Genomic DNA, 24,719 nt, shown 5'->3' with positions numbered 1-24,719 from the left:
GATGAGTTGTACGCTAATGAGATTAGAAAGTGTAATGGAAGAGGGTCATTCTCCTTAGTGTCAGTATTGGCTGATGCACATGCTCATCAAATGGGAGCTTGTGCAGTCACCAGAAAGCTGGTGTGAAAACCAATTTGAGGCTCTGGGGCAGCTATGATGGTGAATGTGGTTTCCTGCAACCTCCTGAACTGGGTGTCAGCTGCAAGAGAAGCCTTGAAGCTTATCAGTGGCCCTGTGTCTTCAGTTCCTGCCATCTCACCTACATTTTGTAACCACTTATTTTTCTATTTTAAACCCTCTTCTGATTGAAATACCATCTTAGTCCATTCAGGCTGCTTTAACAAAATATCATAGATTAGGTGACTTACAAACAAGAGAAATTTATTTCTCATACATCTGGAGGCTGGGAAGTCCAAGAGCAAGGCTCCAACATATTTGGTGTCTATTGGGGGCCCACTTCCTTGTTCATAGGTTGCACCTCCCAGGAGTGTCCTCAAATGGTGGGAGTGGTGAGGGGTCTCACTCGAGCCTCCCTTATAAAGGCGCTAATCCCACATATCAGGGCTCTGTCCCCTTGAACAAATCACTTCCCAATGGCCTCACCTACTAACTCTGTCACCTTGAGAGTGAAGATTTAAACATATGAATTTGGGGTGCATATAAACATCCAGACCATCGCTAGAGTGGCTTCTATTTCCTGCATGTATTTTCTGACTTATAATAATGTATAGAATGTATAGAAGCAGTGCTTCTATACATTATCTTACTGAGATATTCAGCCTGCTTAGAGTCACTCACTCAGTAAAGGTTAGAGTCAGGATACACATTCTAAGATCCATGTTCTTATCGCTGTTCCATGCTGCCTCCTCCTTAGCCTTCAAGACCCAAATTAGATTTTACTTTCAGTCTCAGCCTCTGCCTTATTCCTCCATTCCCAGGACATGTCTGTCCCACACCTCTTCTTACTGGCTCATTCTGCCTAACATTGATATTTAATTTTCCTCTCTAATGTTAGTCCCATGAAAAGAAAAAAAAAAAAAGTTAAGGAAGAACAAGCTAGCTCATAAGCAAAAAAAAAAAAAAAAAAAAAAAAAATGCTTTCTCATGTGTATTTTTAATGTTTGTCGGATGGCACCATGCTAGCAAGCTTGTCCAACCCACAGCCGTATGTGGCCCTGGATGGCTTTGAATGTGGCCCAACAAAAATTTGTAAACTTTCTTAAAACATTATGAGATGTTTTTGTGACGATTTTGTTTTTTCAGCTCATCAGCTGTCATTAGTGTTAGTGTACTTTATGCGTGACCTAAGACAATTCTTCTTCTTCCAATGTGGTCCAGGGATGTCAAAAGTGCATAAAAACACAGCACAGAAGGAAAACCTCTGCTCTTTAATTTAAGCTGATACTCCTCCTCCAAACCATATAACTCAAGAACTGTAGGACAGTTATAAGAACTTCTGAGGGATGCACATTCTGGTGGAGGAAGTGAGGCAGGAGAACAGGGTCCAGAGGGAGGGAACCTGAGGCCGATTTCACGCTGACTTCATATAACTGAATCGAAAGGAAAACCCCAACTTTCCATGCCTAAGTAACAAAAGAACCAGAGGCTACTCCCTTTGCAAAGCCCCCTACTCCCAACTTTTTTTGCAAGGCAGATGGAAAATCATGGAAACCAATCAGACACTTACATGGGAGTGTAACTTTGTAATTTCCTTTCAGCCTCTGACTGGGAGCTAAGTCTTGCTTTGCATAGAAGCCTAACCTTTGTAACTTCACTTCAGCCTCTGATCGGTTGCTTTCCACAACCAATCGGACTGACTGCGGGCCACTACTTCATTTGCATGGTGTAAACACCAGCTGGCCAATGGGAAACCTCTAGGGGGTATTTGGACCCCAGAAGATTCTGTAACTGGGGCCCTTGAGCCACTGCTCAACCCACTCCCACTCTGTGGCGTATACTTTCATTTTCAATAACTCTGCTTTTGTTGCTTCATTCTTCCTTGCTTTGATGTGCATTTTGTCCAATTCTTTGTTCAAAACACCGAGAACCTGGACAACTAGCAGTCAAACCCTCTACCAGTAACAGAGGAACCTCTATTGCCAAAGAAATGGAGGAAGAAGAAGAGGCAGAAAGAAACTGTCTAGGAATCTACTCACACAGGAAGCCCTGGGTTTTCTTCCTTGCAGATTGTTTACCCTTTTGCTTTATTTCCTCACATCTTCTACAGTCCCCTTCTGCCATTTTCTTACAGCAAACATTAAAGTGACTCCCCTGGTTTCCACATCTACAGCTCAGCCAAGGAGTCAGATCCAGCAGCAAAGACATCAGCTGTGTATACCACCAGCTTTCCTCAAAGGGAAACTTTGAAGTAATTTTCAAAGGTTAAAGGAAACTTGCCAGTCTGGAAGCTCATGGGAAAACCCAGCCCATATTTGACTTCTTTCCCATCTAAGGAGGTGAGCCCAAAGGATAATAAAACTATAGCTTATTGGATGCTGAACACCAGGGAAATCAGAATTCAGTGGTGAGTATCTGGATTTACAACTTGATAAACTGTTTTAGGTGGTAAAGTTAGGCCTTCTTAAGTTTTCCTTATGACTTTCCCACTTGATCTCTTCCAAAATTTTGGCTCTGGCTTTTCAGTTCATGAGAATTGATGTAAGTATCAACAAAGAAGTCAGATAGGCCAGGCATGGTGGCTCACTCCTGTAATCCTAGCACTTTGGGAAGCCAAGGCGGGGGGATCACTTGAAGTCAGGAGTTTGAGACGAGCCTGGCCAACACGGTGAAACCCTGTATCTACTAAAAATACAAAAATCAGCCAGGCATGGTGGCACACACCTGTAATCCCAGCTACTCAGGAGGCTGAGGCAGGAGAATCACTTGAACCCAGGGGACAGCGGTTGCAGTAAGCTGAGATTGTGCCACTGCACTCTAACCTGGGAGACAAAAGCAAGACTCTGTCTAAAAAAAAGAAAGAAAGAAAGAAAAACAAAGAAGCCAGATAAAGCTTCAGAAGGAAAGAACCAGAGAGGAGACAAAGTAGGGACAAAGTGGGGGAGTGGGAAGGAAGGATGAGGATGTTGTGTGGGAAGGAGTTGAAGAAAGGAGAGTGGGAGCACAAGGAACCCAAGGAGTAGAAAAGCAGAGCTAAAGAACATTTCTGGGCTGGGCATGGTGGCTTACGCCTGTAATCCCAGCACTTTGGGAGGCTAAGGCAGCAGGCCTCCCACTGCTTGAGCTCAAGAGTTGGAGACCAGCCTGGGTGACATGGCAAAACCCTCTTTCTACAAAAAGTAAAAAAATTGGCCGGGCGTGGTGGCTCAAGCCCCTAATCCCAGCACTTTGGGAGGCCGAGACGGGCAGATCACAAGGTCAGGAGATCGAGACCATCCTGGCTAACACAGCGAAACCCCGTCTCTACTAAAAACACAAAAAATTAGCCGGGCGAGGTGGTGGCGCCTGTGGTCCCAGCTACTCGGGAGGCTGAGGCAGGAGAATGGCGGGAACCCAGGAGGCGGAGCTTGCAGTGAGCTGAGATCTGGCCACTGCACTCCAGCCTGGGCGAAAGAGCGAGACTCCGTCTCAAAAAAAAAAAAAAAAAAAAAAGTAAAAAAATTAGCTGGGCATGCTAGTGCATGCCTATCGTCCCAGCTACTCAGGAGGCTGAGGTGAGAGGATTGCTTGAGCATGGGAGGCTGAGGCTGCAGTGAGCTATGATCGCACCACTGCACTCCAGCCTGGGTGACAGAGCAAGAACCTGTCTCAAAAAAAAAAAAAAGAAGAAGAAGAAGAAAATTTCTGCAATGGAAAAATTCCTCATTCAAGTCTCTCGTTTAAGAATCTACCTGATAGGCCAGGCATGGTGACTCACGCCTGTAATCCCAGCACTTTGGGAGGCTGAGGCAGGCAGATCACGAGGTCAGGAGTTTGAGACCAGCCTGGCCAACATGGTGAAACCACATCTCTACTAAAAATACAAAGATTAGCCAGGCATGGTGATGCGTGCCTGTAATCCCAGCTACTGGGGAGGCTGAGGCAGGAGAAATGCTTGAACCCGGGAGATGGAGGTTTCAGTGAGCCGAAATAGTGCCACTGTACTCTAGCCTGAGTGATAAAGCAAGACTCCGTCTCAAAAAAAAAACAAAAAATAAAAATAAAACTACCAGAAAAACTGTTACAATATTCATCATTATTTAGATCTCCCATATTGTACCAATTAACTAGTACGTGTCCTTTACAGTTGTCATTTTCTCTAGCGTATACATGGTGTCACATATATGAGCTCCACCAGTCACCTCTGTGTGGTTTCTGGACCAGCAGCAGCACCTGCAAGCTTGTTAGCAATGCACACTCTCAGACCCTGCTCTGGCCATCCTAGATGAGAATCTGCCTTTCAACAAGTTTTTCATATGATTCATGAGCACAGTAAAGACTGATAGGCACTGCCCTACAACCTCAGACAAGAATGAGCAAGAGAGTGACAATGAGTGAGGGAATGAGTTTGCTCTGAGGAGGCTGGTATGAAGGCGAGTATGCCCTTTGCTGAACACTCGATTCCTTGGAAGACTAATGAAGATTAAGCAGTGGACAAGCTGATAGTAGACTAATGAGTATTGCCTGACCACAAACCAGGAAAACCTGGTTATACCAGAAGCTAGTGGTTCTCAAAGTTTATTGTGCATCAGAATCACCTGGAGAGCTCATTAAACCGTAGATTGCTGGACTCTATTGCTCGACCCTCCCCGCTCCAGAGTTTCTGGTTCAGTAGGTCTAGAGTGGGCCTGAATGTTTCACCAGTTGCTAGGTGATGCTGACAGTGCTGCTCTAGGAACAACACATTGAGAACAACTGTCCTAAGCGATAAAGACATTTAGATAAAAGAATCTTGCTCCTATAAATTATTTGGGATAATTAAGGTCTCAAATCCCCTATCGAATTTGTCACTGGAGACTAGACCACTTTATAGTGACTTCCAGAAAAAGCCCCTCATGGGAAAACCCGCATGTATTTCAGCCAGCTGCATGGGGTTGAGAGCTAATTAACAGGGAAGCTAGAATGGTCTTGCTTTCCCAGGCGTGCCATCCAGCAAACCCAGAGACAGTGGGTTGTTGAAGAAAATTATACAGATGAGACCTGGAAGCTGCCATTTCATTGGGGGAAGATTTTGCCTTTTCATTACAAGAGAAAGCTAACATTTCCCATCTTTCCTTCCACCAAAAGTAGGCAAGCATAAAACCAAAGCCAATTTCTTACAATTTAGTAACCTCAGTACCAACCAATTATATTCCCGGGACATGAGAAACAGCTGTTGTAACATTAGAGCTCGAACAGTTTCATCTCAGCTATTTAAGGGGATAAAAGAGCCAATATTTTCATTCCCTCGTGATATTATCAAGACATGATAAACAACCAGGACTACAGTATTAATTACATTAATTTGGAGAGAAGAGGGACCACTTTAATTGCTCCAAGCTGGAGAATAATTTTTTATGGGCAATCATTCCATAAATTCACATTAGAAAGAGTACTTTGTCTTATATTATCAGCAACAAAACTTCTGGAAGCAAAAATCAACCACCACTCCCTTTTAAGGTAGACTTCAATATAAAAAATAAAATCTTACTGTTGCTATGTATCAGTTGTTCAACCTGACATGTTGAGCTGTTTGGTAAAAAGAAACATAGGGAAGGTATTTGTCCTTTAAGAATTCGTAATCCAAAAAAGGAAGTAGTACCAACAGCTAAATTTGAGTACTTTCTTATATATAAAACATATATGAAGAGAGTGTTGCCTCCATCTCGGGGTTAAGAAGATCAAATGAGGACATGGGAAGAGCATCCGGAAGAATAGCTAATAGATGCTAATTCACGCCTCTAATCTCAGCACTTTGGGAGGCCGAGGCAGGTGGATCACGAGGTCAGGAGATCGAGACCATCCTGGCTAACAAGGTGAAACCCCCATCTCTACTAAAAATACAAAAAATTAGCTGGGCATGGTGGCAGGCGCCTGTAGTCCCAGCTACTCGGGAGGCCGAGGCAGGAGAATGGAGTGAACCCAGGAGACAGAGCTTGAAGTGAGCCGAGATCACGCCACTGCACTCCAGCCTGGGCAACTGAGCGAGATTCCGTCTCAAAAAACAGAAACAAAAAAAATACCTGGATGATGAATTGATCTGTGCAGCAAACCACCATGGCACATGTTTACCTATGTAACAAATCTGCACATCCTGCACATGTATCCCTGAACTTAAAAGTTGAAGAAAAAAAAAAAGATCAAATGAATGATGGACATCAAAATGCTTTAAAAGCCATAACACCCTAAAAAAAACAGAAGAGAAAAGGGACATATCATTTATTGAATGCCTTCTACATGAGGCACTGAGCTAGGTACTTGACTTACATAGTCATATTTTAAAACTCATAAGGATCTCTAGAACGAAAGGAAAACATAAAACGGAGAAAATATAATAGTGAAATGCCAGTTTTGTCAACATGGAAATGATTCAGATAAAATCCAATTTTTTCAATGTGGAAATTATTCAGATAAAATGTTTGACTCATATTAAGTAATAAGATATATACATATTAGCTACCATAAGAATCATCTCTCACGGCCAGAATAAATATTCTTTCACCACAATAAATATTTGTTTACCTGATAGGTAGCCACATGCTGAAATCATTCAAGCATATACTACAGTTTGGGTAATAAAAACATATGTAAGTAAATCTACTAAAGCTCCTGGAATTAAAACCTGCACTCAGCTCCAATGTTTGGGATGGTGGAATATGGATGGAAAGGCTCTGGAGAATTCAGAGTGGCTCTAGGAAGTAGCTCCTAAGAGCTGTTGGATGCAGCAGGTGTTGCTGTGGCTTTGAATTCACGGTTTGTAATTCAGGGCCCAGGGAATTCCACCCAGGTTTACAGGAGCACTTGTTCTAGAAAATCCCTATGAACAGTGCCGATATTGTCACATTTGCTAGATACTCCTTCAGGTTCTGCCCGAGCTACTATGAAGCAGTTGTGGGGAGTGGATCTTCCAATGCTCAAAATGCTCTGGAAACTTGAATTGAGGATAAGAGCAGTTCAGCATGGAACTAGTACCAAGACTCACACTAACAAAGAAGGGGTTGGAAGAAATTGAAAGAATGCTCTGGGGTTGTGCATTCCCCATTGCAGAATTGGGGGCCCTGCTGTAAATGGGGAGTACTCACCAGAGAATGAAAAACTTTGAATGTTGCAAAGTTCTGAACCACAGGGTTCTTTTTCATGTAGAAATACCTTCATAATGTATGTATCCATAGGGGAATAGCTTGAGTAAAATGTAGAGCAACTATGAACACACCGAACCACTCAGTACAACGGTATATATCAATATGGTAATGTGTGAAATATATTGTAGAGAGAGAATTTTGATTGCAAACAGTATTATTTTATATGATCTCACTTTTATTTAAAAATGCAAAGATTTGAATGGAAAAATATTGTAAGTGTATATGTGGAAATATTGACATTATCACTTGATAATGGGTATAGGAGTATACCCATATCCATTATAATGGGATAATGGTTATCTTCTCTTCACTTATTTATGTTTCCTGAATTTTCTACAGTACTATGTAACTTTTAAAAATATAAATTTTCAGAACTGGAATTATTTTTGTTATCAAGATAGCAATAAATAAAACTTGTTGGAAGCTGACCATACCACATAGTGTCTCACCTTTGTGAGGCCATTTTCTTCTCACAATGGGTAATAAGGCTGTTCTTTAATGAGAGGAGGTGTTACTCCAAGGAAGCAAACAAATCAACATTAATTGTAGAATTTCATGTGTTCTTTCTACTACTCCTAGTCATCTGGAAATTCAGCTCTTCCTGACTTCTACGTATAGCCTTCATTTTGGAAGCACGCAATAAAATTAGGAAGAGGATGAGCTGAGGGGAAAGATACTGGTATTGATAATGTCATGACTATAGATAGAGATACAGGTATAAGTTCATGTCTGTTCCTGAGTCTGGATTACCTTGGTCAAAAAAGCTTTTCTTGAATGAAGATGAATGGAAGCTATATGGGTAATACTAAAATGGCTTTCAAAAAATACATTCGGGGAGCCGCGGCTGAAGGTGCAGACATGGCCAAGTCCAAGAACCATACCACACACAACCAGTCCCGAAAATGGCACAGAAATGGCATCAAGAAACCCCGATCACAAAGATACGAATCTCTTAAGGGGGTGGACCCCAAGTTCCTGAGGAACATGCGCTTTGCCAAGAAGCACAACAAGAAGGGCCTAAAGAAGATGCAGGCCAACAATGCCAAGGCCATGAGTGCACGTGCCGAGGCTGTCAAGGCCCTCGTAAAGCCCAAGGAGGTTAAGCCCAAGATCCCAAAGGGTGTCAGCGGCAAGCTTGATTGACTTGCCTACATTGCCCACCCCAAGCTTGGGAAGCGTGCTCGTGCTCGCATTGCCAAGGGGCTCCGGCTGTGCTGGCCAAAGGCCAAGGCCAAGGATCAAACCAAGGCCCAGGCTGCAGCTCCAGCTTCAATTCCAGCTCAGGCTCCCAAAGGTGCCCAGGCCACTACAAAGGCTACAGAGTAGGTATCTCTGTCTGCCAACGTGAGGACAGAAGGACTGGTGCGACCCCCCCACCCCCACCTCTGGGCTGCCATCTGCATGGGGCTGGGGTCCTCCTGTGCTATTTGTACAAATAAACCTGAGGCAGGGAAAAAAAAAATACATTCATTTTAATTTAAATTTACAAAAAGGGAAGAAATACAGTATACTCAAAAACTAGACACCCTGTAGACCTAAGAAGCAACTAGACCTCAGAATAATAGATCTTACAAGATAATTATGTCTACCCAAAAGCTCCCCCACAAAATGGCATCTGCTCCTGTTTTATGATGCACTAGGGGACAATGGTATGACTCTCATCCAAATTTGGTTTTGGTTTCTTGTTAACCAATGTTTAAAAGCTGAATTGGTAGCAAAGACATTGTATCAATCTAGGTGCCCATCAACAGTGCATTGGATAAAGAAAATGTGGTACATACATACCATGGAATACTGCACAGCCATAAAAAAGAGAAAAATCATGTTCTTTGCAGCAACATGGATGCAGCTGGAGGCCATTATCCTAAGTGAACTAATGCAAAAACAGAAAACCAAATACTGCGTGTTCTCACTTATGACTGGGAGCTATGCATTGGGCACACATGGACATAAAGACAGCAACAGGAGACACTAGGGACTACTTGAGGGAAGAGAGAGAGAGCAGGACAAGGACTGAAAAACTACCTATTGGGTACTATGCTTAGTACAGGGGTGCCAGGCTCAATTGTACCCAAAACCTCAGCATCACACAATATACCTTTGTAACAAACCTGCACAGAAGAAACCATCCGTGGCCTATTCAATATCCCACCCTTCTTCCTTGCTAACACAATACTAATTGTGTTTGGGTATTGAGCAGTAATCTGCTGGGGAAAGCAGGCTTTGCTCTGGTGGATTATTGACCATCGAAGTCGTGGTCATTGCATTCTCTTTTGCTGGTGGTAGTTAGGCGTGTGATCTGTTTTTGGGCAATGCTGGAAGGGTGAGTATTCTGAAACAATTTTGTCTTTGATAAGAAAGCACAAACAGAAGCTGCTGTCACTTCCCTTTCTTCTTGCTTTTAGTTGGGGTAACAAAGATGCTTGGAGATGGGGTAGCATTAGTGCAGACATCACTGACACATTAAAGATACAAAATGGGAAATCTGAAAAACTCTATACTCTTTATGATATTTCCAATCTGCTTCCCCAACCAATGCCAATCTCTAGACCACCTGTTAAGTGAGAAGCTACTGATCAGACCTTTTGTTTAAGCCACTCTTAGTTTGGATATGCTGTTACTCGCATCAGAAACAAGCCAGAGAAAGAAAATGTTACAACTCTCTTTAGTATCCTATTTTGATCTGTTTTTTAAAGTTTGCTCTTCATAATCATTTCAGATATTAAATTAGAAACTTTTGAAAATGTGTAATTTACTGTTTACCTGCCGGACACTGAAAGTCACCCCTGCAGGAAGGCAAGACATATAAAGAAATGCAGATCCCTTCCAGCAAGGACGTTTTATTCACATCATGGTTGGCTAGACACGTACCTGCATTTGGAAGAGGAAGAGGCAGAAGACATTTTTCTGTTTACCACGAGTGGTAGCAATGCTGCTTAATCACTCTTAGACTTCAGAGGTAATGGAGGCAAAAAATTCCAGCTTCTGAAGGGTAAAGCTGGTATTCTTTGACCATATAGTTTTATAGCAAATTTCATCTTTTCTCATCTCCAAGAGAAACTTTTATTTTAAAAGGTTTAAAGTGGGAAGCACTTTATTGATGATATTGGCCATGAAGCCGGAGGAGACACGTGCACACATCCAGCCTTGAGCCTTGGCAGCTTGCCTCTAAGTCCCGCCACTTCAGCAGGGCAGGGCAGGGCCAGGGAGATGGCTGTGATGCAGGACTGGATTTTGGTTTCTTGGCCATGAGGCTACTTCATTACTGCAGGGACATGTATCCCGGGAAAGCTAATGACCTCTCTCTAGAGCCAAATAAATTGAATACTTGGGTGAAGGATTTAGCCTTGAAAATGAGTTCCAGCCAGTGGTAAACCTACTGAGAATAAGGCAAATGGGCTTATAGAAACCATGTGGTAATTCTAAATGTGTGCCTACCTTTCCAGATTACAAGCAGCACTGAAATATGAACAGAAATAAATCTATTGTAAAGAAAATTCCATTTTCCTATTGGCCTGCATATTTCAAAGATGATTTATCAAAAGGATTAATTTTCAGGTTGTATTTGTTTCCAACCCTTTAGTTTAATTTAAAATTTTTCTTCTCCTTTCCCAAACTTTCCTCTCGAAATTAAATTGCATTACAGTATATTACATTGCATTACTAGAGGAATTCGCTCATCCTTCACTCATTCATTCAATACACATTTAATGAGCACTTGCTAAGTATCCAGGAAACTGGGGTAAAAAACAGATCATCCTGGTTCTCACAAAGTTAATGCTCCTTATGAGACTTCTAGTATGCAAATCAGTAATTGGAAAAAAACGTGGCTCCCGCCTGTAATCTCAACGCTGGGAGGCTGAGGCAGGAGGATCGCTTGAACCCAGGAGCTGAAGACCAGCCTTGGTAACATGGCAAAACCCTGTCTCTACAAAAAACACAAAAATTAACCAGGCGTTAGTGGTACACCTGTAGTCCCAGCCACTTGAGAGGCTGAGGTGGGAGGATCGCTTGAGCCTGGAAGGTTGAGACTGCAGTGAGCCATAGTTGTGTCACTGCACTCAAGCCTGAGGGACAGAGTGAGACCCTGTCTCAAAAATAAATAAATAAATAAATAAATAAATAAGTGTCCACACATAAGCACAGATGGGAGCAGCATTACTACAGAGGATGAACAAGGTCCCAGGATGAGCCATATCAGTCAAAATAATCAACTCCACCTGAAGAAGAAGGAACTTCACACGGAAAGGAAGCTTTTCATTCAATACAGATTCCTTTACAGCATTAATAACCATTGCCAAGATCGATTCATTTTGTCATATTTTAATAGGCCAGTTTGTCTTAAAGCAGGACTTGGCTTAGGCAATATATCTACCCTATTTTATTTTAATTAGCTTTTCTTGAGAATATGGGTTTATTCACTTAGCTGTTCAGTCAAAAAAAAAATTTTATTGCCTACCATTATGTGGCAAGTAGGTAGGGCAATTCTGGTTCCCAGTGTAAGTTAAAAACAAAAAAGAAGAAACTAGAATGGGCTTGAAGGGAATGAAAGTAATGGTCGTGGAGCCTTGTCAATTCCATATTGGTGGCTAAGAGAATACTCAGGAGCCTGGTCCTCATAAATCTGAAAATCAATTTTCTACCTTGGATTAAAAGACCAACTGGAACAAGCCACTTTCTTTTCAATTAAGGGAAGAATCTCAGTGCTACATTCAAATCAGTAACTGAGTTCCTGATGGAAACATTCCAATCAATATAATAATAATGATCTGACTTAGGGCCACACATTTGCACACATACACATATAATCATATCCACGCACTTTTCTTTTTTTTCGAGACAGAGAGTCGCTCTGTCACCCAGGTTGGAGTGCAGTGGCACAATCTCGATGCACTGCATCCTCTGCCTCCCAGGTTAAGTGATTCTCATGCCTCAGTCTCCCAAGTAGCTGGGATTACAGGCATGTGCCACCATGCCCAGCTAATTTTTGTATTTTTGGTAGAGATGAGGTTTTACCATGTTGGCTAGGCTGATCTCGAACTCCTGACCTCAGGTGATCCGCCTGCCTCTGCCTCCAAAAGTGCTGGGATTACAGGTGTGAGCTACCGCGCCTGGCCTTATCCATGCAATTTAAAGAGACTCATGCGCACACTTTTTTTCTTTTCTTTTTTGTTTTTTTGAAATGAAGTTTCATTCTTGTTGCCGAGACTGGAGTGCAATGAAGCAATCTCAACTCACTGCAATCTCTGCCTCCCAGGTTTAACCGATTCTCCAGCCTTGCCTCCTGAGTAGCTGGGATTACAGGCATGCACCACCATGCCCAGCTAATTTTTATTTATTTATTTATTTATTTATTTATTTACTTTAGTAGAGATTGGGTCTCACCATGTTGACCAGGCTAGTCTCAAACTCCTGACCTCAGGTAATCCACCATCCTTAGCCTCCCAATGTGCTGGGATTACAGGCATGAGCCACTGCACCTGGCTTCATGGACACATTTTAAAGACTCCCCTGGCCGTCTCAAGCTTGCTACCCTGAGTCCCACCCTAAGAAAGGCTGGTGTTGAAAGCAAGCCTGGGAGGCAAAGAGACTCAGAGACCCAAGCCTTGTGTGTAACGGGAGTGGTAGAATGCACTGGAAGCTGTCAGAATGTGACAAGAGGAAGAGGGCTTTTATTTTAAGGGTGTGGGAAGAAAAACAAATTAGGCTGCAATCAGATTCTTCATGCAGGGGCCAGGAGTTGAGAGGTGCCCTGTGCTTGTGTATGGAATTTTTTTTTTAAGAACACCCAAGTGGAGAACAAGGAGATATAATTTTTCTTGACACACCAATGTACAATAAGAACATATATTTAGTAACATTCGCCTCCCTGCACCCCAAGCAGCTGTTCAGCTCCAGCAAACACTCTTCCTTTCAGGCAGGGCAGGGGAAGTGTATGCTGCTTGTCTCTTGAGTCCTCAGTAAGAGCTGGGACCAGCATTCCAGAGCCCATCCACTTCTCATCAGGCAGCAGGGGGTCAAACACAGCCGGTGTTTAGGAAGCCAGGTCAGAGAAGTTGCTTCAAGGGAAGACCAACTGGGGAGTCCTGTCTGATTTAGGCAGGAAGAACAAATCTGCTTTAATTTGGAAGCCACTCTCTGGTCAGGCTCTTAAGGACCCCAGTAGAATGAAAATTTGCTTGTCTTATTATACCTTCTTAAAAGCAGGAAGCAGGAAAGGGAACCTCTTGAAGTTATTCCTCCCTGCTCTGTGAGTCTATAACTCACCAGGCAAGGTTTGGCTGTCAGGGAAAGGTTTTATGGCTCCTGGAGGTAAGACTTGTGAGAAATGGAAGACAGGATGTATCCATTTCAGGTGAGCCCACCATTTTCATGACCTAGTGAACACCTGGTTTCCTAGGGTCATAGTCACCTTCTTGACAAATCTTGACAGGTGCCTGTGGGAATGCAAGTGGCAGTGAAAACAGTCAAGGAGAAGAAAGACCCTGTGACAATGTGATATATGATCCAGTCAATAATAGGCTTTTTGTTTTCATTTTTATTTTATTTATTTATTTAGAGACAGGGTCTCCCTCTGTTGCCCGGGCTGGAGTGCACTGGTGAGATCACAGCTCAGTGCAGCCTGGACCTCCTGGACTTGAGTGATCCTCTCGCCTCTGTCTCCAGAGTAGCTAGGACCACAGGTGTGTGCCGCCACATCCAGCTAATTTTTAAATTACTTTTTAGACACGAGGTCTCACTGTGTTGCCCAGGTTAGTCTCAAACTCCTGGGCTCAAGCAATCCTCTGGTCTCAGCCTTCCAAAGTGTTGGGATTGCATGTGTGAGCCACTGCGCCCAGCCAAGGATCCTTGATTCATTTGTTTCATTTGTTCCTTCACTCATTGACATAGTCAGTGTAGTATGCTGGTGCTGCTCAAAGCAGTCCTCCACTGTCGGGATCATCATGACTTGAGGGCTTGTCGAAATACACATTCCTAGCCACTGCATAAAGTACTCCAGATAAAACCCGTAGATGTGGAGGATCCAGCCCCCCACCCTGGACTATAGTTTTATAAATTTTTGAATTTATTTAATACATTTAAGAAAATACACATTCTCAGGTCCACCCCATACCTAGGGTGGTGGGAAGTTTCTAAGACTAGGCAAGTGTGATGAAATGTCTTTTTTCTTTTTTTTTTTTTTTAATGAGATGGAGTCTCACTCTGTCGCCCAGGCTAGAGTGCAGTGGTGCGATCTCGGCTCACCGCAACCTCCACCTCCAGGGTTCAAGCGATTCTCCTGCCTCAGTCTCCCAAGTAGGTGGGATTACAGGCACACGCCACCACACCCAGTTAATTTTTGTATTTTCAGTAGAGACAGGGTTTTGCGATATTGGCCAGGCTGGTCTCAAACTGCTGACCTCAAGTGACCTGTCCCCGCTAGGCCTACTAAAATGTTGGAATTACAGATGTGAGCCACTGCGCCTGGCCGAGATGTCATTTTTAAGATGAGGTTACAAAAGGATTTGGCTGCCGTCTTGGTCCCACACTCTCCCTCACTTGCTGTGAGGGAAACCATCTGCTACATTGGGAACAGCCTTTTGGGGAGGCCCATGTGGCAAAAAGCTGACATCTCCTGCCAACAGCCAGTGAGAACCCGAAGTCCACCAACAGCCGTGGGCATGAGCTTGGAATTGGTTCCTCCCGGAGTCAAGCCGTGAGGTGACTGCAGCACCTAACATGTAGACTGCAGCCTTGTGAAAGACTCTGCACTAGAGTGCCCAGCTAAGCAGTGTCCAGATTCCTGACCCACAGAAACTGTGAGGTGATAACTAGGTAACTAATACAACTACTGAATCAGAAATTCTGCAAAGTGGCCGGGCATGGTGGCTCATGCCTGTAATCCCAGCACTTTAAGAGGTCGAGGCAGGCGGACCACCTGAAGTCAGGAGTTCAAGACCACACTGGCCAACATGGTGAAACCCCATCTCTACTAAACATACAAAAAATTAGCCAGGTGTGATGGCACGTGCCTGTAGTTCTGGTTACTCCGGAGGCTGAGGCAGGAGAATCGCTTGAACTTGGGAGGTGGAGGTTGCAGTGAGCTGAGATTGCGCCATTACACTCCAGCTTGGGTGACAAGAGCAAAACTCTGTCTCAAAAAAAAAAAAAAGGAAATTCTGCAAAGCAAAGTGAGTCCCTGGAAAGTGTATTTTAACAGGTCCTGCAGGTGATTCTCATGGACAGTAGTTTGAGAAGCACTGCTGGGACAAAGTTAAGAGCAAGGGCTTTTGAGCCAGACTGACTAAGTTCAAATCCCAGCTCGAGTACTTCTCAGCTGTAAGAGCTCAAGTGAATTACATACCACTCTGGGCTTTAATTTCTTCTGTAAAATGTTGCTAAGAACAGTACATACCTTCTGAGTTGTAAAGAGAATTAATTGGGTTAATATATTTAAAGCATTTAGCATATTGCCTGGCAACAGCAAGCACAATAAATTCAGTGATGATTCATTCATTCAACAAACATTTATAAGGCCCCCAACTAAGGGTAGGTATTGTGCTAGATGCTGGAGTTACAGGGATTCAGTAGACATAATCCACTTCTCTTGGCACTGTGTGTCCTATAGGTAGACGGCCATATAAAAGAATGGACACAGTAATGGTTTAAAGATGCTACAGTTGAGTTGCCCACAGAGTGAAGTGGAGCCCAGAAGAGGTCAATTTTATCCTGGATGAAAGCATTAATGCAAAGCTCAGTAAATCGGGTAGTTAGGGGTTGGAAAAGAATAGAAGATTTGGGTTTGCATCCCCCAAGCCCCTCACCTCAGTCTTTCTGAATCTCTAGAGCTTCCTTTTCATCTGGACAACGGACAAACCTACTACCACGAACAGCCTCTTCAGACAGGAGCTGCACAAATGCAGGGCCTGGGTATCTCATTCACAAGGCTCTAGCCACTTGGTTCTGTTTTCTGCTTCTAGACCAGGCAGCTCAGCTCAGTTCAGCTCACCTTAGGGTGTTTGCATCTGCTTTTCCCTTTCTCTGAAAGATTCTTCCCCCTAATCCTTTCAATGTTGGCTCCTTCTTATCCTTCATGTCCCTGCCTAAATGCCTCCTCAGAGAAGTCTTCCTGTTTACTGTGTTTAAATAGTATCTCCATTTCAGAGCCCGTTTCATTTCCTGAGCAGTACTAGCATTTAGCACTTACTTGTTCATTTCTCTGTTCACCATTGTCTCCCTGGGTAGACTTCACAGTCTCTAAGGACTCAGACTTGGTCTTTCACGCACCATGATGCATACCAGGGGACACAGTAGGTATTCAATAAATATTTGTTACTGAATGGGTAAATGGATGAATGAACATGTCCTTTCACAGCCACTGCAGCACTTCAGCATGATTTGCTGAAATGTCCGTCTTAATTATGACAGACATTAATTCAAATTCTGGAAGATGTAACTGCTGAAAAACCAGTATGTGAAACCCAGTCACTTTAAGGGTCTGCCAGAGATTTGGGAAGGGATGGGAGAGTGAGAGGACATCATAATAGTTAACATTTACTGGCCAGGCACGGTGGCTCACGCCTGTAATCCCAGCACATTGAGAGGCCTAGGCAGGTGGATTACTTGAGGTCAGGAGTTTGAGACCAGCCTGGCCACATAGTGAAACCCTGCCTCTACTAAAAATACAAAAATTATCTCGGCATGGTGACAGGAACCTGTCATTTCAGCTACTCAGGAGGCTGAGGCAGGAGAATTGCTTGAACCCAGGAGGCGGAGGTTGTAGTGAACTGAGATCGTGCCACTACACTCCAGCCTGGGTGACAAAGTGAGATTCCATCTCAAAAAAAAAAAAATTAAATTAAAAAAAACACCCACATTTACTGAGTACCTCCTCCAGGATGCGGGCAAGGTGTTAAATGTTTTATATGCATTATCTCATATGCATCTGAAGTAGTCATCATTATTCTTTTTCGGGTAGGGGCAAATGAAGAAACTGAGGCTTAGAGCTCTTAAGTAACTTGCCTAAAGTCAGAGCCAGTGTGGCATAGAGCCACAACTGAATGCAGGCAGTCAGACTCCAATACTGTTGTGTTTAACCACTATTCTCTCCTGTCTCCAAAGAAATCCAGTTCATTAAGTAAATATTCTGCACAAATTAAAGTGTACGCAGTTGAACAACTCTCTGACACTATAACACCAGACCAGGTTGAGAAATATCTGAAAGGTTTTTCAAGGCTGCAGGCAGGAGATCTCGTCCATGAGCATAGGAAGTGGGCTGTGGTCAAGCAAGTGGTAGTTTATTCATTGTGGGCCCTTCCCCTGCCCAGGGGTCCCACGTTGTTTGGGAGAAAGGGAGTCCATAGCGCGGTAGAAAGTCACATCTCCTCCAATTGACTAGGGAGCTTGTTCTCACCTACAAAACAAGTTTGGTAGTCTCTTCCTAAACCCTTCAAAGATTAGCATTCTCCTTGTCAAGGTGGCATGTAATTTACAGCAACTGACAGTTCCTGTTGCAAGGAATTCCAAGATCAGACTAGTCAAAGTTGGGGAAGGGGCGGTGACAGGTCAGATCAGAGCTTAGGGAGAGAAGTTGGTCGGGGGTAGAGGTGGAGAGGGTCAAGAAGCAGGGGAAGGGGAAGCTTTACAAAGCAGTGGGGACTGTCCGTGTTGAGCCTAGAGCAGTCTTTGATGGACAGTTCCCATTAGCAACAAGTCTCCACAGGCCAAAATGAACAAGAAAGGAACCAGGCTTATCCAGTCTTAAACAGGACTAAAGTCTGCATTTTCCCCGTGTCATGAGGAATTATTGGGCCAGCAGCCAGGGTAGGCTATCATAGGTTAAAATCCTCAGTAGGAGAGAACAATTAGAGAACGATGAATTATGCTTCTGAGGACAATTCCCTTCTCAGGGCTTACTTAAAGGCAGAATGTATATTTCTGGTCTGCTTTAGTGAAGTTTAAATATTCAGATTTTCAAAGAGACAAGGCCTATGATGAAATTTACATATAAATATGTCAAAATATATTTAGTCTTCTTTATACCTTTCTCTTTACAGTTCCTGAGTCGCCTGCACTTTTACAATGTGATCAATGGCTGGGAAATGAAGAATGCAAGTGTCTGAAGTGGCAGAAGTTGACTTAGAATAGCTGGGAGGTTAGTATTCTGGGGCTGGCCTAATGTCATGCAGAGTGTATAATCGGAGGAATAGCTTAGTTTGTATAGACTGCAAGTTTTCAGAATAATGGCTTACGTAGACGAGAGTTCCCAGCCATGCAGACTTTTGTAGATATATGTATACACTTTTACCTATTTAGAAAGGCTACAAGCATGGTGAAAATGACCTGGAAACTTGTTCTAAACATCTCAAGAAACCAGGATTCAGAGAAATAGAGGAAATTCAACCAAAGAAACAACCTTGGAGCATTCAGGGATCATTTGGATAACTAGCTCTATGGTCCCTCTTATTCGTGTGCTAATAACAAGTTAGCCCATATACTATACACAGATCACCAACTATAAATGATTTAGACTATCATAAAACGCACTTAACTCACTGAAGTAGGACTGGACGTGATTTAACCTCACTTGAGTGAGTTGGCAGGTACTTTAAGACCTTCCAGGGTCTCATGATTATCATTGTAAGCACCAATAATTATTGTACCATAGTTGCACAGAAGTGCCAGATGATAAAAAATATTCAGTTGACATCAAGTAAGAGAAGCTTCATTCTGTGAGGTATCAGAAGTTTAAAAAGAAGAAAAAAGAAGTCAAGGCACTGTTGGCAGACAATTGCATAATAAAAAGTGTTAAAATCCAACGAGGAAAATGTATATGAGTTGTGGGTGACTTCCTGATTTCATCACCTTCAATAGTTGACATTTTCATTTCTCATTTTCTTCCAGTGACTCCATCTATAAATGGATCTACAAATGTTAATAAGGACCCGCACAAATGTAGCCACTTCCTTCCCTTGTAAATTACAGCACAGAGCCAGTTTTATGGTGATTATTTCTTTCCATGTCTGTTTCTCCTCCTGGAGTGTGAGTCCCTACAAGGCAGGGGCTCTGTGGCACACACATTCTTTAGGAAAATCTTTAGAGAAAACAGAAGGTAACAAGATAAGCAAGCAGGGTAGAGCTTCTGTATCTTCCACTAGGGGTCAGTAAAACTTTTATGAGAATCCTATGATGGCATCCTGACTTAGATGAGAAGGGTAATTTCTTGTCACCATTTGTCCCTCAGAAAACACCCACAAGAGGCTGTCCTATCACTGGAAAAAGTAGCTCATTCCAAGTTGTTAAACACACATGAAAAGCACAGCCAAATATGCATTAGAATAGCATGTCAGTATGTCAAACATCAGAATTAACATCAGAGACAAAAGTCTCAGCTTAAATGCACAGTTTTGATAAATACTAAACGCGCTGTCTTGCTAATGAGCAATCACTGGCTAATTGTCCAGTGACGAGGGCTAATTATCTTGACTCTGGTTGTCATGGTGTCGGTATCATTAAAAATAAGATTTGAAGTTTCCCTTCTCCGTCTGACTTGCTATCCAGGTTTGCAAAAGTCCTTATTGTAACATTATACAGGAATGTAGATGGAATTTATTAGAAATAAAGACTTTTGAAGATATGTACTAGATAAATAAACTTGACTCCCTACCCTAGCAACAGCTAGGGGTGAGCTGTTGAAAATTGCAATGAGATCATATCATTCCCCTCCTTGAAATCCTCCAAGGCCTTCCCACTCCTAAAATAAAATCCAACACATCACCTGGCCTGTGGTGCCAGGGCATGCCAAGGTTCCTGCAACTTCTCTGATCTCATCTCTTGCCCCTTGTTCCTGCACTCATTATACTCTAGACACGATTAACTTTATTTGCTGATGCTTTAACTCAGTGGGTATCAGACAATGGTCCCTGGATCTGCAGCATCAGCCTTGCCTGGGAAGTTGTTAGAAATGCAAATTCTTGGGCCACACCAGGTCTACTGAATCAGAAATCCTAGGGGTGGGATTTGGCAGTCTGTGTTTTAACCAGTCCATCAGGTGATTAGTTACATGCTGAAGTTTGAAAAACACTGTTCTAATTCTTCAAACTCCTTCCTGCCTTAAGATCTTTGCACTGACCAGATCCTGGGCCTGGTACACTCTTCCCAAGGCTCTTTCCGCATCAGTCTTATGGCAGCTGCTGAAACGTTAGAGACCTTCATTGACCATCCTGTTTAAAGTGAGCCTCCTTACTCTTCCTCATCCCAATCTATGCCATTATCCTTTTAATTTCCCCATAGAACTACCTGAAATGATCTTGCTAATGTATTTACTTATTATTTTATTTTTGAGATGTAGTCTCCTTCTGTCACCCAGGCTGGAGTGCAGTGGCATGATTTCAAATCACTACAGCCTCCAATGCAACTGGATGCCACCGTGCCTGGTTAATTTTTGTATTTTTAGTAGAGATGGGGTTTCACTATGTTGGCCAGGCTGGTCTCAAACTCTTGACCTCAAGTGATCTGCCTGCCTGAGTCTCCCAAAGTTCTGGAATTACAGCCACCCCGCCTGACATACTTATTATTTTATTATCTATTTCTCCAATTAGAAGGAGAGTAGACACCTTGTTTGTCTTTTATACCTTGTGCCCTGAGTTCCTAGAACACAGGCACATAGTAGGTTCTCAATAAAAATTTCTCAAATTGATGTCTATGAGATTTTTCTGATCAGCTTGCCTAGAAGAAAGGAGATAAATTTAGATTCTCTAAAGGAAGCTACAGTTTTGTGGCAGAGCCCTGGCACGAAGCCAGAAAATGAGGGTCAAATTCTAAATTCTCTATGTTAAAATCAGTTGACCTTAAGTAAGTTATTCAACTAGATTAGTGGTTCTCAACTGGAGGTCATTTTGCTTCCAGACATTTGACAGTGTCTGGAGACATTTTTGGCATCCCAACTTGTGACGCAGGTGGGAGTGCTGTTGGGCACCTAGTGGGTAGAGGCAAGGGATGTGGATCCCACAATGCACAGGACAGCCTCTTCCAACAGAGAGTTATGTGGAGCAAAATATCAACAGTGCCCAGGCTAGAAATCCTGAACCAGGCCAGGCGCGGTGGCTCACACCTGTAATCCCAGCACTTTGGGAGGCCGAGGTGGGCAGATCACGAGGTCAGGATGAGACCAGCCTGGTCAACGTGGTGAAACCCCATCTCTACTAAAAATACAAAAATTAGCCGGGCATGGTGGCATGTACCTGTAGTCCCAGCTACTCAGGAGGCTGAGGCAGAAGAATCACTTGCACCTGGGAGATGGAAGTTTCAGTGAGCTCAGACTGTGCTGCTGCACTCCAGCCTGGGCGATAGAGCAAGACTCCATCTTGGGAAGAAGAAGAAGAAGAAAAAAACTCCGAACCAGATTCTTAATTTTTTGTAAAACATGGATGATGTTATTTTCCTGCTTCGCAGAGTTCCAGTGATATTCAAGCAAAAATTCTTCTGAAAGTGTTTTGTAAATGACAAAAGACTCTAGACAGATACCCCCTGGTACAGACTATCTGCTCGATGAATATTTGTTCAAGGACTATGTGAATGAATTGCCAAGAGCCCCCTCCTAGGATTGAGTCTCAGTTTCCTCATTTGTGACAACTGATAAGGAGAGTACCTGTGTCTTAGGAACCTTGCAAGGATCAAAGAGATAACACCGGTAGAGCACCTGGCGCAGAATTTGACACATACATGGGTGAATTTCCCTTTTTTGCTCCTGGTTAGCTTCCTGCTTGGCTATCTTGGGAGGCCTGGTGGGGCCTCCTACTTCTACTTGTTTTCCTTCCACTTGTTTGCTTCCTTCTCAGCGGAGTTCCATCTTCCTCTTTCCCAAGCTCTTCCCCTCCTGGACCCACTTGATCTACACAGGGCATCCTTGACTATTTCAGCTGGCAAGATATCACCACATCGTAGCCTGCATTTTTTTTTGGATGAACCTCTTACGTCCTAGCATTCAGAAACGATGTTACAGGTTTCCTCAGGTTCCTAGAAGAGAAGGAACTAGAAACTAGGCTCCTGTTTTCTGGCTGGGAATCTCTAGATTCATCATTACTATTCCACAATGCCTGAACTTTTCTTGACCTCATTGTCTTTTCCCACCTTCTATATCCTATCAGTATAAACCCATCAGAGTTTCCTGTTCTTTCTAGAAGCTGGAAATGCTTACTGCTAGAGGTTCCATCAGACATTACCAAAACCTTACAATGTGCCCACATCAAATACAAATTTTGTATGTATTTATGAAGATTGGATTGCCTTGCCAGTTGACGTAGGGTTACATTTTAGGGAATTTAAACATTTACTAATTCCAATACTTCAACTTGTTTTCATATTTTAGAGCCAATAAATTATTTTTTTCTATAGCAAATAGAATTGTAGACCATTGATAAACATATGTTCCTGCAGTGCTTTCTACATTAAAAAGAAAAATAGTCTCCTTTGCTTTGCTTCCATTGGCTATTTTTCCGTTTTCCGTTTTCCTGTTGGTTTATAACAGTCAATGACCATTTCAGAGTCTGCAAAGAGTCTGGAAACTAATGTGTGTTTGATGGGCGATATTCCACGTATTTAATGCTGTCGACTTGCAAACATGATCTCATCATGTACTTGTGTCCACATTTGTCCAGGAGTGTGATGATGAAATCTTGCCCCTGCCATGTGCATTGAGGATTGCAAAATTTTTTTCCTATATTATGATTTTGTTTTCATTTGATTCTTACAGTAACTCAAATGAGCTAAGCATGCTATATTACAGTTACTCTTGACTTAACCAAGGAGAAACCAAAGCTTAGGGAAGTGAATTGACTTGTTCAAGGTTACATTTTCAGGGTCCTTTTGTGCCACACTGTTTTCCGGTCTTTAGACAGCCCTGGGGAAAAAGTACACCTGGAAAAGGAAATTAAGCAAGGCTCGGATGCTTGGGCTCCTTTAGCTTCGTGTGTGTGTGTGTGTGTGTGTGTGTGTGTGTGTGTAATGATAGAACTCTAGCCTTGAATATTCTCTTATTTGTCCTACAGACAATAAGATCAGATTAATTAATTAGTTCCACAAGTGTTTATTTAGTGACGGACACTGTTGTTATTATTGAGGATATAACACCGAACAAAAAGACCAAGTCCTTGCCCCATGGAACCCACATTCTAGATGCAACAGATCAATAATAAATGAACAAGCCAATATATAGACAGTCAGGTGCTGATTAATGCTAAGAAGAAAAATAAAGGAGGGTGAGGGGATCGGGGAAAAGGAGGAGTGCTGCTGTTTTATTTAGGGTGGTTAGAGAAGGCCTTAATAGTAAGGTGGCGTCTGAGGAGAGACTTGAAGGAAGTGAGGGAGCGTGCTAGGTGGATTGGGATGCAGACTGGTGGAGACAAGTGTGTGCAGGGGCCCTGAGGCAGGGACATGTTTGCCATGCATGAGAAATAACAAGGTCACCAGCCTGGCTGGAGCACAGTGAGTAGATCAGGAGGGAGGGAGAGAGATATGGGCAGGAAACGGGGTGAGAGGATGTGGTGAGCGGAGGTGAGGGACGGTTAAGAAGAATCCTGCAGGACCTTGTAGGTAATTGAAAGGGCTTTATCTCTTAGTGGAGAGAGAGACAGGGATCCCTTGAGGGTTTTGACCAGAGGAGTTACATGGTTTGAAACACATCATTGTTAAAGGATTTACAATGGACCAAGTTGCCCTCTGTGAAGATACTCCTGGTTAGTAATATTTCCACTTCAAACCACAGACTGAGTCTTGCTTTGAGGACTACCAAGGGGCCTTTAAAAAAGATTTTTCCTCAGATGTATTGGGATATGATTGACAAATAAAAATTCTATATACATTTACGATGTTCAACATGATTTGATGTATGTATACATTGTGAAATGATTACTATTATCAAGCTAATTAACCCATTTGTCATGGCACATAGTTATGTGTGTGTGTGTGTGTGTGGTGAGAGTACTTCAGATCTACTGTCTTAGCAAATTCCAAGTATATAGTACAGCATTATTAACCACAGTCACCATGCCGTATGTTAGATCCCCAGAACTTACTCATCTTATAACTGAATGTTTATATTCTTTGACTAACATCTCCCGATTGTCCCAAACTCCCAGACCATGGCAACCACCATTACACTCTCTGCTTCTGTGAGTTCGACTTTTTTAGGTTCCACATATACATCAGATTCACACAGAAGTGCAGTACTTGTCTTTCGGTATCTTGCTTCTTCCACTCAGCATAAGGTTCATCCCTGTTGTCTCAGATGGTAGGATTTCCTGCTTCTTAGGCTGAATAATATCCCATTGCATATATGTACCACATTTTCTTTGTTCATTCATCAGTCAACAGACGTTTAGGTTGTTACCATGTACTGGTTGTCGTGAATAACACTGTAGTGAACATGGGAGTGCAGATATCTCTTTAACATGTTGATTTCAT

At 42.8% G+C, this 24,719-nt stretch overlaps 1 pseudogene across 1 annotated transcript; it reads left to right on the top strand.

Annotated features, from left to right (window-relative positions):
• Positions 1–8,072: 8,072 nt before the first annotated feature.
• LOC704510 (large ribosomal subunit protein eL29-like) lies at positions 8,073–8,739 on the top strand (annotated as a pseudogene). The gene has a single exon (XR_013396952.1). The product of XR_013396952.1 is annotated as a large ribosomal subunit protein eL29-like (transcript).
• Positions 8,740–24,719: the final 15,980 nt, after the last annotated feature.

The sequence above is a fragment of the Macaca mulatta genome, chromosome 8 (genome assembly GCF_049350105.2).
Source record: "Macaca mulatta isolate MMU2019108-1 chromosome 8, T2T-MMU8v2.0, whole genome shotgun sequence".
Classification (NCBI taxonomy): Eukaryota; Metazoa; Chordata; class Mammalia; order Primates; family Cercopithecidae; genus Macaca; species Macaca mulatta.
Note: the sequence above shows the minus strand (reverse complement) of the source record. Positions and strands in the feature narration are given on the sequence as shown.